The sequence below is a fragment of the Ursus arctos genome, unplaced genomic scaffold, assembly GCF_023065955.2.
Source record: "Ursus arctos isolate Adak ecotype North America unplaced genomic scaffold, UrsArc2.0 scaffold_21, whole genome shotgun sequence".
In the NCBI taxonomy this organism is placed as follows: Eukaryota; Metazoa; Chordata; class Mammalia; order Carnivora; family Ursidae; genus Ursus; species Ursus arctos.
This window is the reverse complement of record NW_026622886.1, coordinates 3,190,963-3,205,176: the sequence shown is the minus strand read 5'-3', so window position 1 is coordinate 3,205,176 and position 14,214 is coordinate 3,190,963. Positions and strand designations below refer to the sequence as shown.

At 56.7% G+C, this 14,214-nt stretch overlaps 1 pseudogene; it reads left to right on the top strand.

Moving 5' to 3' along the window:
• Positions 1-7,522: 7,522 nt before the first annotated feature.
• On the top strand, positions 7,523-12,719 carry LOC113241576 (ATP synthase F(0) complex subunit C2, mitochondrial-like; annotated as a pseudogene).
• The last annotated feature ends 1,495 nt before the right edge of the window (positions 12,720-14,214 follow it).

Sequence of the window (14,214 nt, the reverse complement as noted above, 5' to 3'; positions counted from 1 at the left end):
GAGATGATCATATGGTTTTTTCTTGTCTAAGTCAACTACTATGATGAATTAACATTTGATTTTTAAAATCAATAATAAAGTTAAAAATATTGTCTACAGTTCACATTTTATTTTTTTTTAAAGATTTTATTTATTTATTTGACAGGGAGAGAGAGCCAGTGAGAGAGGGAACACAAGCAGGGGGAGTGGGAGAGGGAGAAGCAGGCTCCCAGCGGAGGAGCCTGATGTGGGGCTTGATCCCATAACGCCGGGATCACGCCCTGAGCTGAAGGCAGACGCTTAACGACTGAGCCACCCAGGCGCCCCAACAGTTCACATTTTAAATATAAAAATGCAGATTCTCAGGCCCTGAAGGGTGTCTCAGACCCTCTGTCTGGCTCAGCTCCCACCCACCTCTTAATTCCTTCCTCTTCTCCCAACCACTATAGTCACTACCATGCCATCACCTTCCCTCCCAGATCAAACCACCAGCACCCCTCACCTTGGTCTCTGCTACCTCTTCCATCCAGTGCTAACAGCCAGAAGAACTGCACCATTGCCTACTAACCACTTATGATATCGTGATTCCAAATAAACGATAAGTATCTGGTCTTCTTCCCATTTCTGGCATAGCACCTCTAAAATCCTTGGAATTCCCTAAATGATAAGAGCCATAAAGTTGTCTTGATATTTATAACAAGCCCCTTTCAACTACATCTGAGTTTATGTTAATGAAGTGAGTTTTGGAAAGCAACTAAGGATGGGGGCTGGTTGCCAGGGGAACTAACCAGGTGATTACAGGGTTCCAGCTTTCAGCACCCCCCCCAAGACTTTCAGGGAGGGGAGTGGGGCTGGAGGTTGAATCAGTAGCCAATGGCCAGTGACTTAATCAGTTATGCCTATGTAATAAAGCCTCCATAAAAACCCAGAAGGATGGGGTTCAGAGAGCTTCCAGATCGGTTTACACCGGAGGTCTCAGGAGAGTGGTGCGATAGGAGAGGCTAAAATCTCCACACCCCTTTCCCCAAACCTTGCCCTGTGCCTCTCTTCCAGTGGGCTGTTGCCAAGCTATATCCTTTTATAATAAACCAGTCATCTGGTAAGTAAACTGTTTTTCCTTGGTTCTGAGAGCTGCTCTAGCAAATGAATTGAACCCGAGGAAGATGTCATGGGAGCCTCTGATTCATAGCAGATAAGTTGGTCAGAAGCACAGGTGAGAGACCTGGACTTGTGATTGGCATCTGAAGTGGGGTATAGTGGGGGAGGGGGAGACTTGTGGGACTGAGGAGCCCTTAACCCGTGGGATCCAACACTATCTCTAGGTAGACAGAATCACAATTGAGTTAATAGCTTGGTAGTGTTGGAAAACACACTGGACCACCCTTCCGTGGCTCTCAGCTCAGGACCTCCATACTTTGGAAGTTTCCTTCACTGGCTTTCCCCTCACCCCTCCTGTGATTACCGTGGACCTCTATCAGTCCCTGTGTGTCCATCCTTCGAAAGGAAGTTCAACCATCCCCTCCTCCATGAATCATCCAGGCTAACCCTTCTGCCTGACCCCCAGCAAAACCTCCAGGCTTCCTCCAGTCACAGCCCTGATCCTGCTGTCTGTCTGTGCATATCTCACCATCAGGCTGCTCCATCTCACCATCCCAGGCTCTGCCTAGAGCCAGGCACACGATAGGGGGTTCGTGCTTGTTGAATGAACAAATAAATGCTCAATGAGAAGCTGGCTTAAGCAATGCATGGGGAAGAGGGCAGAAGACGATGGGCTACACAAGAGGGGGTGGGAGGGCTGTTAAAGGGCCAGCTCCAGCTGAAAAACATTGCAGAGGGATGGCTACAGATGGCAGGTGCCTCTTCTCATCGTGAGCTCAGGACAGTGGGACTCACTGTGACCACCAGGTGGCGCCAGGCTCCCAGGCGTCCGGCGGCGCAGTCCTTGTTCCCCAACTTCCCTCAAAGGATGGAACCCCAAAGAGGGCAGAGCCAGAACCTGCCGGACCCACAGCAGCAACGAAAGAGGGTCCCCCGAGGCAGGTCCTTGGTGTCACTTCAGATACTCAGGGGGTCTTACCCTTTTTGCTTTTCTGTCCCTGAGATTCTGCCTGTGGAGACGGTATGCCTGCCCTTGGCTGCAAAACCCCTCAGGGAGGGTGGGAGTGATGGGTGTGTCACAAAGAAAATGGAAGAGAACGGGCCTTGGACCCAAGAGACCCGAGCTCAAGTCCCCAGTCTGACGCTTACTGGCTGTGTGACTTGGGAACTCAGAGGCTCCCACTCGCAATGTGCAGGAATGTTCTGAGTGCTTCATATTCATCACTCAGTTAATCCCTCCACCACCCTAGGATGTAGAAACCACTATTAGCCCCATTCTACAGGTGAGGGAACTGAGGCACAGAGAAGATAAGTAGCTAACTAAAGGTTACACAGCTAACTTGTGGGTCCTGGCCCACCAAGCCTCTGCTGGGGAGGGGTTAGACATGGATGGCCCGGCTGGGCGGGGAGAAGAGGGTGGGACCGAGGCCCCAGGAAGGACCCAGAGGGTCCAGGCTGGCAGGGGAAGCCAAGCAGACTGAGGAAAAGCCAGTAGAGAGGGGCTCTCAGAGCCAAGCAGGAGGGAGACACGGAAGGCGCTGAAGGCCCATGGGAGATGTGGCCGTTTCCGGAGTGCTGGCCACAGCCTCGGGGGCAGGTGGAGAGGCAGTATGGACAAGAGGGAAGGGGGAGAAGGATGGTGGAGCTGGGTCAAGGGGCTTGTTCGTTTGTTTTAGGGCGGACACTGAGGACGGACTGCTGAGGGAGAACCAACTGAAACGTGGGGGCTGGTGGAACGGCAGCTGATGATTCTGGAAGGAGAAGGCAGGAGAGAGGAACACCGGGAGACCCCACCGTGTGATGTCCTCGGGTCCTCAGGCGTCCACTCTCATTCCACAGAGGCGCATACTGAAGCCTGGAGAGGGCCAGTGACTCGTGGAGAACCCAGGTCATGCTTACTATCCCGGGACCTAGGCTGCCCTCGAGCTCCCGCTGTGTGCCGAGCCCCGCCCAGTCCAGGGAGGGAGACAACAACGCAGGACCCAATGGCTGAGCCCCAGGACCAAGATCCCTGGCTGGCCGGGAGACAGAGGCCAAGGGAGGCGGTCCCAACCTCTGGGGCTGTGAGCTCCCTACTTTCTCTCCCTCCTCCCCTGGCCATTCCCACCTCTGCCTTGAGGGCCAGGGTGGGCCCAGGGGCCAGAAGCAGAGCTGTCCCGGGGGTCCCCAGTTAGAAGGCATCTTAGGGTGGCTCCCTGGGCACTTACGACCTTGCCCAGCGCCGTTCTGCCCTTGTGGGTGTGTGAACTCTCGGGGTCCTCCGGTACCCCAGAAGGTGGGTGCTCTTACAGTCCTCTTCATAGAAGCAGGGAAACAGGCCCGCAGACTGCGCATCTCACCCAGGGCACACAGCTGGCACCTGCTGTGGTCAGAACAGACCAGCACAGCACGTTACATCCTGTGTTACGGAAACACCTCGCCATCGGGCCGTCTGAAGGGGCTGCAGAGCCTGAGCCCTGACGGTCCAGACTCAGGCACGAGGCCTGCTTGCTGCCTCTTCTGACAGAACCCTGCGTTCACAGACGAGGACACTGAGTTTCGGGGGTACGAACTCAACAGAGCCCCACCCCTGGTGTGCGGCAGAACCAAACCAGGGCTCTGGCCTGGTGGTGCCAAGGCCACTGCCCCTTCCTCAGCCACTCATGATGCCCCTTTGTCCCTTCCCGTCCTAGAAGGCCAGCCCGCTTCCCATCTGGCCTCCGAGGCCCCTCCCGGCCCAGCTCCCGCTCCCTCACCTGCTCCAGACACGCACAGCCCACGGGACTCCGTCCCTTTCCTGCATCCCATTTCAACAGCCCCCACAAGGATTTCCACTGGGGATTGGAAGAGATCCTGGCCCTGCCCCACCCCCGTGGCAGGTGGGTGAGAGGCATCGGATGAGGAAGCAGGAGGACGGTGTGGGCAGGGATGTCCTTTCCGGGGCGCACCTGAGGCCCTCAGGTGTACCCAGAACCCCAACCACAGTGCTTGGAGCCCAGCTTTCAGCTGAGAAGGCCCAGGGCCCAAGCAACGGCCAGGGCCTGGGACGGATATTCATTTCCTCCCGGCCCCTGACCACACCTGCCCCTGCCCCTCGCCAAGGCCAGGTCTCTGCTCCTTTTCCTAAGGGACCCTCATGGTTATCTGATCTCAGGTGCCCCTCCTTCCCTCTTCCGTCGCAGCCTTCCATTCCCCCAGCTGGCCCGGGACAGCTGCTCTCCGCGGTGCCTCCCTGGCTCCCCAGTGAGGCTGATTGTGCAGGAGCTCGGAGGGACTCAGGGCCTCCTCCACCACCCCTCAGTCTATGGCTGGGCAAACCGAGATCACTAACCCACGGGCTCCTCAGAGGCATGGCTGGAGGTTGTCCATCTATGTGTCCCCAAGGCCTGGCATGAAGCCAGCACAGGACAACTACTGCGGTGTGGACTGCCTGAGATGGCGGGTGGAATCAGCCGGGCGGGAATCCAGCTCTACCATTACGTGCTGTGCAGCCTAGGGCTAGTCCCTCAACCTCTCTGAGCCTTCCGTTTCTCATTTGTAAAAACTGGGAAGAACGAGGCCTACTTCATAGGGTTGTGGTAAGACAACGTATGCGAACTAAATATCTCAGTATATAAAGTGGTTATCACTCATTTATTCACTAAATACTGATGGCACACCTGTGATGTGTCCCTGATACCAAGTTCAAAGGGAAAGAAACCAAGTCAGCAGACCCCAGATTCCCCGATCACCCATTCTGTGCTCCTTCCTGGTATGTCCCCCCACCACATTTCTACTCTGTCCAGAGGTGCCCCCCTAAATTATCCAGTTGCATTATCCCTGCCCTGCTCAGGGGCGACCGGTGGGCACGGGTGCCTGGAGCATCAGGCCCTGGCCCCCAGGGCTGGCATTCTGTGCCCTCTGTGATCTGGCTCCAACAACGCTTTCCCATCAGGTCTCCTCCTATTTTGTGACACCAGATTCCACTGCAGTCACATGGGTCCGGTTCCCCTGCCCAGAACACGCTGGGCTTCCTCATCAGCATACCTTTGTGTGAGCTGTGCCCCCTGCCACCCACTTCATCCCTGCCAGGTAAACTATTAGCTTTTTCCTTTTTTCCGTGTGACCTCCCTGATGGCCAGGGCACAGCCCTGAGCCTCCATCAGTCTCCGCTAAGCGTCCTGCCCCTCCTGCCCCAGCCCGGGCCCTGCGCTGCCTCTTCTATTGGTAATTTCAGCAGGAACTGCCAGGTTGACATTGCAGGATGGCCCGCACTCTGCCACTGTCCTGCCCGTGTCGTCCAGATCCGTCGTGCTCCCAAGCCCTTGAACGGTAGCCGCTGCTGCTTCAGAGCCTTCTTCGCTTGGTCCGAGGTCCTGGTCCCCTTCCAGCTCATGGAGAGAGAGCTGGGTGCCACCGCCTCCAGCTGCCCTCCAGAGATGCGGGCTTTCCTCCACAGCCACAGTACCAGCCAGATACCTGATGAGATGGAATGATCCAGACGGAATCCCTGGGCCAGGCCCTCAGCTGGTGGGAGGGAGGGAGCTCTGAGGCTCTTCCGCTGTACCCTCCCCCACCCAGGGCGGGGTCCCTTCTACAAGTCTTCCCAGCCTGTATTCACCCACCTCTACTGACAGGGAGCTCTGTCCCTTACGGGGCATCTTGTCCCTCTCTGACTGTTCATACTGGGCTGAAAACTGCCGCCATAGAACTTCCGCCTGGCTCAAGGGTCCTTTCACTTGTTCATTCAACATGCCAAGAGTCTCCATCTGAGGGTCGGAGGGCCTGTGCTCTGTCTCCCACTGAGCTCGGTGCGTCCCCTTGCAGGATCTGGGGAGTAACAATGCTGTGGGGAGACATGGGGATGACACTAGCCCATCGGGTCCCCCAAAGCCTTCAGTGGAGGTCACAGAGCTGGGCCTTGGTCAAGGCTATTGAGGGGACCCAGAGGGGAGCCAGGATAACCTTGGGGGGTCTCAGAAGTTGGGGGACTCAGCAATGGAGCCATTGGGAAGGACCCTCTTCTTCCCCAGGAGCTTTCTTCGGAGAAGGAAGTATTATTTAACTGACATTGTGTTGGGAGGGGAAACACGGGGTCCTTGGAGCTCAGCCAGCCTCCTGCCTTCAGGCTGTTTGGCTTTGTTTGTTTTTTTGGCCTTTTTTTTTTCCTTTTTCTTCGGGCTAATTGTTCTCATTAAATCTTTTTGTCCTGTTTTGTTTTTTATGAGGCTGACAATGCTGCGCAGTGCTCAGCGCTGCTTCCTGTGTTTCGGCCCCAGCACAGGCCTCCATGGGGCCTTGCTTCCTGTTGTGCACTGTCGCCATGACGACTCAAGGCCTGGTGGGCTCCATGGACTTGGGGGGGGCCTGGGGGGCTAACATGGTTGACATCACCGGGTGAGGAGGCAAGGGTCCCGTCCGGAGGGGGTTGAATGGGGGCCGGGCAGGCAGTGGCGGGAGCCTGGTGCATTGCTGAGGGGTGACTCACAGCCTGGGAAGGGGAAGAATGCCCTCACATTCTTTTGGGAGGTAAACAAGGTCAGGGAGTGCGGCTGGGATCCTGTTTACCTGACCCTGGCCCCCCGGGGGACCAGGAACCAGTGCAGGACAGCACACTGGAACAGAACCAGCCAGACCTCAGGGGCTAAGGGACCAGGAGGGAAGGCCAGGAGAAGGTGAGGGGCCAGCGGCTCTAGCCCAGACACCCTAAGAGAGGGCTGCTGGGTGCCAAGACAAGACTGGGATTCAAATTACAGCTCTGCTAAGTGACAGTTCTGCAGCTTTGAGCAGGTCACCTGGCCCCCCTGAGCCTCAGTTTCCCCTATTTCTCGTGGGCTAATTGGCCTGTGCAGATGGCTGCTTTGGGGTGGGCCTGGGGCTGGGCACAGCCGAATGTTCTTCAGGCCTCTCTGTCCCCACCTGCCAACAGAGCTCAGTCCAGGGCTAGGCGCTCCGGACTCTTGGGCTGGGGCAGGAGGGCTACGCCCTCTGGATGATGCCCTGGGGTACGGCCCAGCTGAAGGGCCAGGGACACGCTGGGCTCGGGAAGCAGGAGATGGGTGCACCGCGGCAGAGGAGGGGACACCTGTGGAGTCACGGGGCTGGAGTCAGCACAGCTCATGCCCTCCCCCCAACCACTGCATGAACCTCCAGACTTCCCAGAGCCCCACTTCCTGTCCCTGAGCCCCCCGAGCGACAGCCTCCCCTGCCCATCACAACTGGTGTGCAGGAGCCCCTCCTGAGCCAATGCGATGTACCCCGGTCAAACTCTGGGATTCACCGGTGCTGGGATCCTGCGAGAACAGCCAGGGAGAGGCCTAGAGCTGACGTTCCAGACAAACCTCCACACTGACCCTCTGCCAACCGCAAAACAGACCGGCTGCCAACAGGAAGGTGCTGCTTTCTGCAGCACACCCCCCAGCCTTGGCAGTGCCAAGGAGGGGGCACCAGGAGACGGCCCCCAGCAGCACTGAGGCCACCTAGCCTCATGGCTGAGAGCAAGGACGACAGTGCCAGGCTGGCCCGGATAAAGTCTGGCTTTGCCACTTGCCAGCTGGAGAGCTCGGGCAAGCTCCTGAGCCCCTCAGGCAAGCTCTGAGCCCCTCAACTTCCTGATCTGGAAAACAGCCTCTCCCAGGGTTGCTGTGAGATTCCGTGAGTTAATACACGTGCAACACTTAGCACGCAGTAGGTCCTCAGCACCCTGCTGAACCCACGCAGACCCCCTGTGTCCTTGCCCTGCAGTGCTAGAGCCCTAGGTTCCCCCCGACCGGGTCCCATCCCAGGGCAGGAGCGGTGCCCAGCACATGCCCTGAGGTTTTCCCATAAGGGGGCTGGACTTGGGCTTCCCTGGACAGGGAATATCCTGTTCTAGGAGTGGGGGGAGGAAGAGGAGCGGGAAGGACGCAGCCGCTCCGCATTCCTGGCATTCTTGGCCGCAGCCCCGTCCAGCTGCCTTGAGCTGCCACTGCGGGGCACTGGCCCCGTTCCAGGCTGTCTCGGCATAGCAGGACAGCATCCCATTTGGGGTGCCCCTTGGACTTGGGGTGCTGGGGGACCCCTCTGGTCCCAGTCCCACTCACCCTGTGCTGTCCCAGAAGCAGACAAACCCCCAGCCTGAAAGGAGCCGTTTGGGAGGTCTGGGGACAGTCCGTCAACAGGGAAGGGGCTTCAGCTTTTGGTTCCACCTTCTAGGGTTCCCCAGCCTGCTCCCCTCCACCCAGGGAAGCTCTGGAGAGTGGCCAGAGGGCAGAGCAGGGGTGGGTAAAGAAGGAAGAGGCAGAGGGCTCCTGGGTTCTAGCCTCTAGTGACTGGGACACTTGTTTTCCTTCTCTGAGACTCAGTTTCTCCATCTCTCTCCTTTAAGCAACCTCAGCCCTGCTACACTGTCGTGTGATCTAGTAATCACTTCCTCTCAGAGCCTCTTCCCCGGGGACCAAGGGCAGAAATCCAGCGCGTCCCTGCGCTAAGCCTGGCCTAGTGCAGGCTGCGTAATGCTCACTGTTGACCTGGGACCACCTGCCCCTCCACTCGCAGCAATGGTCTGCAGGCTTCTGAGACTCAGAGACCTGGAAACAACACAGTCCCAGGGTGGTCTTGCTCCAGACCCTCCTCCCTGGGTATGTCCTGGGGGTCCTGGGAGGGAAATAACTTGTCCAAGATCCCACAGTTAGCCGGGTTGAGCTGACTCTGGACCTCCCGCATTTGCTGCTCCTCCCTAAAGCCACCCAGGGCTGAGTTCATTCATTTCCATGTTTCCCTGCGAACAGCCTCTGGTTTCAGACCGTGAGAGCCAGAGCTGTCTGGGAAGGAGCCCGACAGGGCAGCTCCCCAGGGGTCCACGTCAGAAACCTCCTCTCCTCGGGACACTGAGCCTGTGAGCAGGTGGCCCCAGACACAAGCACCCCCTCCTCTCCCTGCACTGCTCTCTGAGGTTGGGGAGGTCAGCAGAGTCACACGGGGCCCAGCAGGGAAGGCAGAGTGGCTAAACTGGGGTGGGCATGTCTGAGTGCCCATCTCCCTCCCTCTCTCCTCTCCCGCTGCTCAAGGACCACCCCAAGCCCCTCGGGCCCAGTCCTGGAGTCCCTCCAGTGCTCTCGATGCCCATTGCAGAGTTCAAGAGCTCACTCCGGCTCTGGGGACGGACACCGAGAACATGGTCCAGGCCACATGGGGAAGCAGAAAAAGCTCTTTGCCCAAGTCAGGCATCGTGAGATGTCCCGATGCTTGGACCTCGGCACCTGCATGACCCTTGGAGCGTCGGACCAGATGGCCCCTCCGGGCCAGTCCCACTCAGTCCCGCTGTGGTCCCGGGATTCTGAGGTTCCGATTTCTGGTTCTGTGAACACCCACCCCCATCTGCACACCCTTGACAGCATTAAGCCGAGGAAGCCCTGTTCTGTCACCTGCCCTTGGCCGGGACTTGCCCCTCTGAGGGCAGCCAAGGTCCTGTTCCCAACAACCCCACCTTCCCCATCACCCAATCCTCCTGACAGCCCAGACACCCCAGAAGCCATTGTCTCCACGTGGCCCAGGCCCCTGTCTGCTTCCTGTCTGCTCGCCCTGCCTGCTTGTCCCGTGTGTGTCTGTCCTGACATCTGTCTGTCTGAGGGACTACAAAAGGAAAAGGCTGGAACACACCCTGCTGGGGCCATGTGACCAGTGCACTCCTCACCCCCTGCTGGGAAATCACCTCCATTGTGGAGATTGGGAGCCCCGGAGCGCGCGCCAGAGTGTCTGCGGGCGTGGCGCGGGTGTGTGTGTGTGTGTGTGTGTGTGTGGACAGTGGCACTGGGTGTGTGTCAGGATTTTGCGTGTGTGGGATACTTGGTGAAATGAATTATGATAAACTGAATGCAATGGGTGGAGTACTACGCAGCCATTTAATACGATGTCTTGGAAGAATCATGATGACATAAAAAATTGTCACCATAAAAGATTTAGTAAAAAAAAATGTACACCCTCCCCCAAAAAAAGCCGAAACGAATACACCAAATGCTAATAATCGTTATTTCTGGATTGCGAGACTATGAGTAATCTTGTCTTTCCTTTATACTCTTGGACATTTTCAACGTTTTCTGCAATGTGCACTTGTTTTATAATCAGAAAAAGGAAAAAGAGGTAATAAAAAAACAAATTAAAGACAAAGCACAAAACAAATAAACATGATTTAAGATAAAAAGAGACGAAGGCCTGACAGATAATGTTAAGCATAAAACTAAGCCAAATGTTCAACTCAAGATAGCGAGCACTGAGTGAGCACCTACTGTGTACTACAACTCTTGTTGAGTGTGGAGTTACAGAAATGCTTGAGATGTAGCCCTCCCTGGTGAGGACACTGTCCGTTGGGAGGGTGGGACGGTCACCAGTCACCAGTAACAGACACAGATAGACTGGTTCCCCTCTGAGAGGGCACCAGAGAAAGAAAGTGACAGATGAATCAGGAGGGCTTCAGGGAGGAGATGACTCCTCATAGGAGGGTTTTGTGAGTTTTTTTTTAAGATTTATTGATTTATTTGAGTGGGGGAGGGGTAGAGGGAGAGAGAATCCTCTAGCAGACGTCCCACTGAGCACAGAGCCAGACTCAGGGCTTGATCCCAGGACCCTGAGATCATGACCTGAGCAGAAATCAAGAGTCAGCAACTTAACTGACTGAGCCCCCCCAGGCGCCCCACCGGAGGGTTTCGGGGGGGGGGCGTGCAGTGGTGGAGGGAAGCACGGTGGGTGGCTAGGGGACCACCCTTTGTCTGGAGCAGGCGTGGCACACAGGCTTCAGTTCACCTCAACACTGCAGTGCTGGGTTGAGAGAGATTCTGAAGCTAAGTGGGCACTCATGAGGAAAGAATGCAGGGATTGATCAGCAATTCATTCATTCATTCATTCATTCATTCAAGAAATAGTTCTTGAGGACCTACTGTGTGCCGTGCACCGTCTGGGGAATCCTGCCATGCAGCTTCCAGCTCAACGGGGGGAAACAGGCAACGGAACAATTAAGGAATAAAATATATGACGTGCCCGATGGTGGGAAGTGCTACGAGGAAAGACGAGGCCGTGGCAGGTGGAGGTTCATTCTATGTCGGGTGGTCTGGGAAGGCTCCCCCAGGGTAGCATTTGATCAGAGACAAAAAGAAGTGAAGTGTGGAGTCCAGGCGAGGGGGGCTTCGGGTGGAGGGAGGGGGGACAGCACATGCAGCGCCCCAGGGGAACGCAGGGAACACGAGGTCAGCAGGGGCCCCGTAGGTCCTTGTGGGGCCGTGGTGAGGACCTGGGCTTCTCCTCTGAGTGACCGCAGAAGCCGTGGGGCGGGGGGGTTGAACAAAGAAGTGCATGAACAGCCTTGTGCTGTAGTAAGCCTGCCCTGTGGCAGCCTGGGGGGGGGGGGTGGGTGGGAACAGGGGCAGTAGGCACTGAGGCTGGATGGGCTAAGGGTGAGGTGCCCAGGGATGAATCCGAGACATCCACAGGGCACAGTGGAGCAGGCAGCCAGACCCGGGAGTCTGAAGTCCAGGTCCCAGCTGGGGACACACGTTTGAGTGTCATTGGCTTGCAGATGGCAATGAACCCATGAGGTAGGATGAGATCACCTTGGGAAGGAATGTAGACAAAGAGGAGGTCCAAGGATTGAGCCCCGGGCTCCCCCAACCATTTATTATTTGGCGAGATGAGAGGGGACCAGAGAGGATCCAGGGAAGGGGTGCTCAAGAGAGGAGTGGGACAAATACAGTTCCTGCAGAGAGATGGGCGCAAGCCTGGTGGGAGAGGCTTAGGCTAGCCACAGGGGAGAGAAACTCAAAAGGGCAAGTCAGGACAAGTCTTCCCAGGAGCCTGGCTGTACAGGGGAGCCGCAGTGGTACCCCAAAACCCAAGCAAGGGGCTCAGAGGCCCCCACAACTCATCCTCCCACGACCCTCCCCAGTGGTGGCCAAGGGCAGCTGTTTACTGCAGGGTGGGGGATGGTGGACAGAGCTTGGTCTGGGCTGGGTGTCCACACACAGGTGCTCAGGGCCAGTCAAGGCATGGGTGGAGCCAAGGGGAAGAAAAGAAAGGGGCCTGGCCCAGACACCAGTGCCAGGGCCGCGTGCCAGGGTCATGGCCAAGGCTGGCTCCCAGCGTGCCGCCGTGGTCCAGGAGTGGGAGAATTCTGAATCCAAACTCTTCATTGAGAAGATTGGCTTCTCCATCTCTGTCTTCTCTGCACTGGGAGCAGCTCTCCTGCCACAGCGCCTCATCCGCTGAAAATGGAGCCTGGGCAAAGCTGGTCTCCACCCCCTTCTCGGTCAGGAGCCGTCTCAGCTGTCGAGCCCGTCACCGTCTGCAGCGGTGCTAAAACCGCCGGAGACACCGACAGATGAGAGCCTTGAAGCTTGGCAGCCCCACATCCCCTGACCTCACTCGCTCCTAGCTGCAGCTTCCCAACCAGGGCCATTTCAAGGGACATGGACACAGCAGCCAGGTTCCCTGGGGCTGGGGCTGCCACGATGGGGACAGCTGGCTCTGGGGCTGGAATTGCTACCGTGTTTGGGAGCCTCATCCCTGGTGGTGCCAGGAACCCTGCACTGAAGCTACGGCTCTTCTCCTGCACCATTCTGGGCTTTGCCCTCTCGGACGCCATGGTGCTCTTGTGGCTGCTGGTGGCCTTTCTCCTCCTCTTTGCCACGGAAAGGAGCCATGTCCACGTCCCATAGGTCTCGTCTGCCCTGTATGTTCCTTCTCCTATGCCTCCCCAGGCAGCCTGGGAAAAGCGGTTGGCTTAGGGTTTGACAGAGGAAAGACAAAGAAATACTGTATTAATAAGGAAAAAAAAGATCTACTTCTCAAGTAGGAAGAGCATGTATTTGACTTCACACGTGTTTCACGTGGTTATGCCGAGTCAATATTTAGACTTCCAGTACGGAGACTTCCATCTGGACTGTTGCCCCAGACCCTGCCAATGTTAGGGTTGACCTGGGAGCGGATAGCATGAGTGATGGGGTAAAGACAGGGTTGTTTTTTTGGTTTGGTTCAGGTTTTGTTTGGCTTTTAAGATGAAAGAAGAACTAGCATTGTCTCCCAAAGAGTGAACCCAGGGAGGGGAAACCGGTGGAGGAGGCTGAGTGCGGATGCAGGAGGGATGGGTCCAGTGCACGTGCACGCGTGAGGGGCTGCCCCGCGGGAGACTCACAGGTGCTCCACCCACGGGACCAGCAGGGAAGGCAGCCTGAGCAGGCGCAGGGCCCAGCGGGGGGGGGGGGGGGGGGTGGAGCATGCGGACGTTCTCTCATGATTCCTTCTGTTATGTCAGTGCAAAAGGAGCACCACCGCGGGCCACAAAAAAGGACAGAGGGCCCTGGAGGTTTGCGGAGGGAGGAGAAGGTGCGAAAGAGCCCTCGTATATGGAAGGGGAGCAAGGGGACCAGAGAAATGTAGCTGTACTGCCCAACAGCATGTTGGCAGATGCATTCTCCCAAGATGGCCACAACAATATCTCCCATCCCACAAGCCCTTCTAGAACCTTCCACTCCCCCACTAAGGAGTGGAATCTTAGTCCCCTCCTCTGGAACCTGGGCAGGTTGGTGACTCACTCCCCAGCAATAAATGCAGTCGAAGTGACACTGCCACGCTCCTGAAGTGACATGGGAAATGCTTCTATCTTCTAGAACATTCCTACTGGAGCCCTGAGCCGCCATGCTGTGAGGAAGCCCAAACTAGCCCATGCAGAGAGACTGCATGGAAAAGCTCTGAGGTCATGGAGATGGAGAGATGTCCCGCCAGTGCCTAGATGCTTCAGCCCCAGCCACCACGTGACTGCCACTCTCTGAAACCCTGACTAACCCAGCTGAACCCTTCCCACCTCCATGACCTACAGAATCCACGAGAGATGATAAAATGATAGCTGTCTTAGGCCTTTACTTTTTGACTCAGAAACAGCTCATCAGAACAAATACCAAGGGCCAACATGAGACTTACGGTCATGAAATTCAGGTGACACCCCGTTGGCCTAAGGACACTCAACACACTTCCACAGGGACAGAAGGCGGCACAGCGGCCATAAGCTTCCCTCCCTGGAGGAGCAGAGGATGAGGGGGAAATGTCGAGGGCCTTGGGTCCTGGATGTCATGCTAAAGTGCCTGACTTGACCCTGTAGACTACTGAGAGTACCCCAATGAGAGCTATTTACCTTCCGTGCACCTGCTGGGTCCT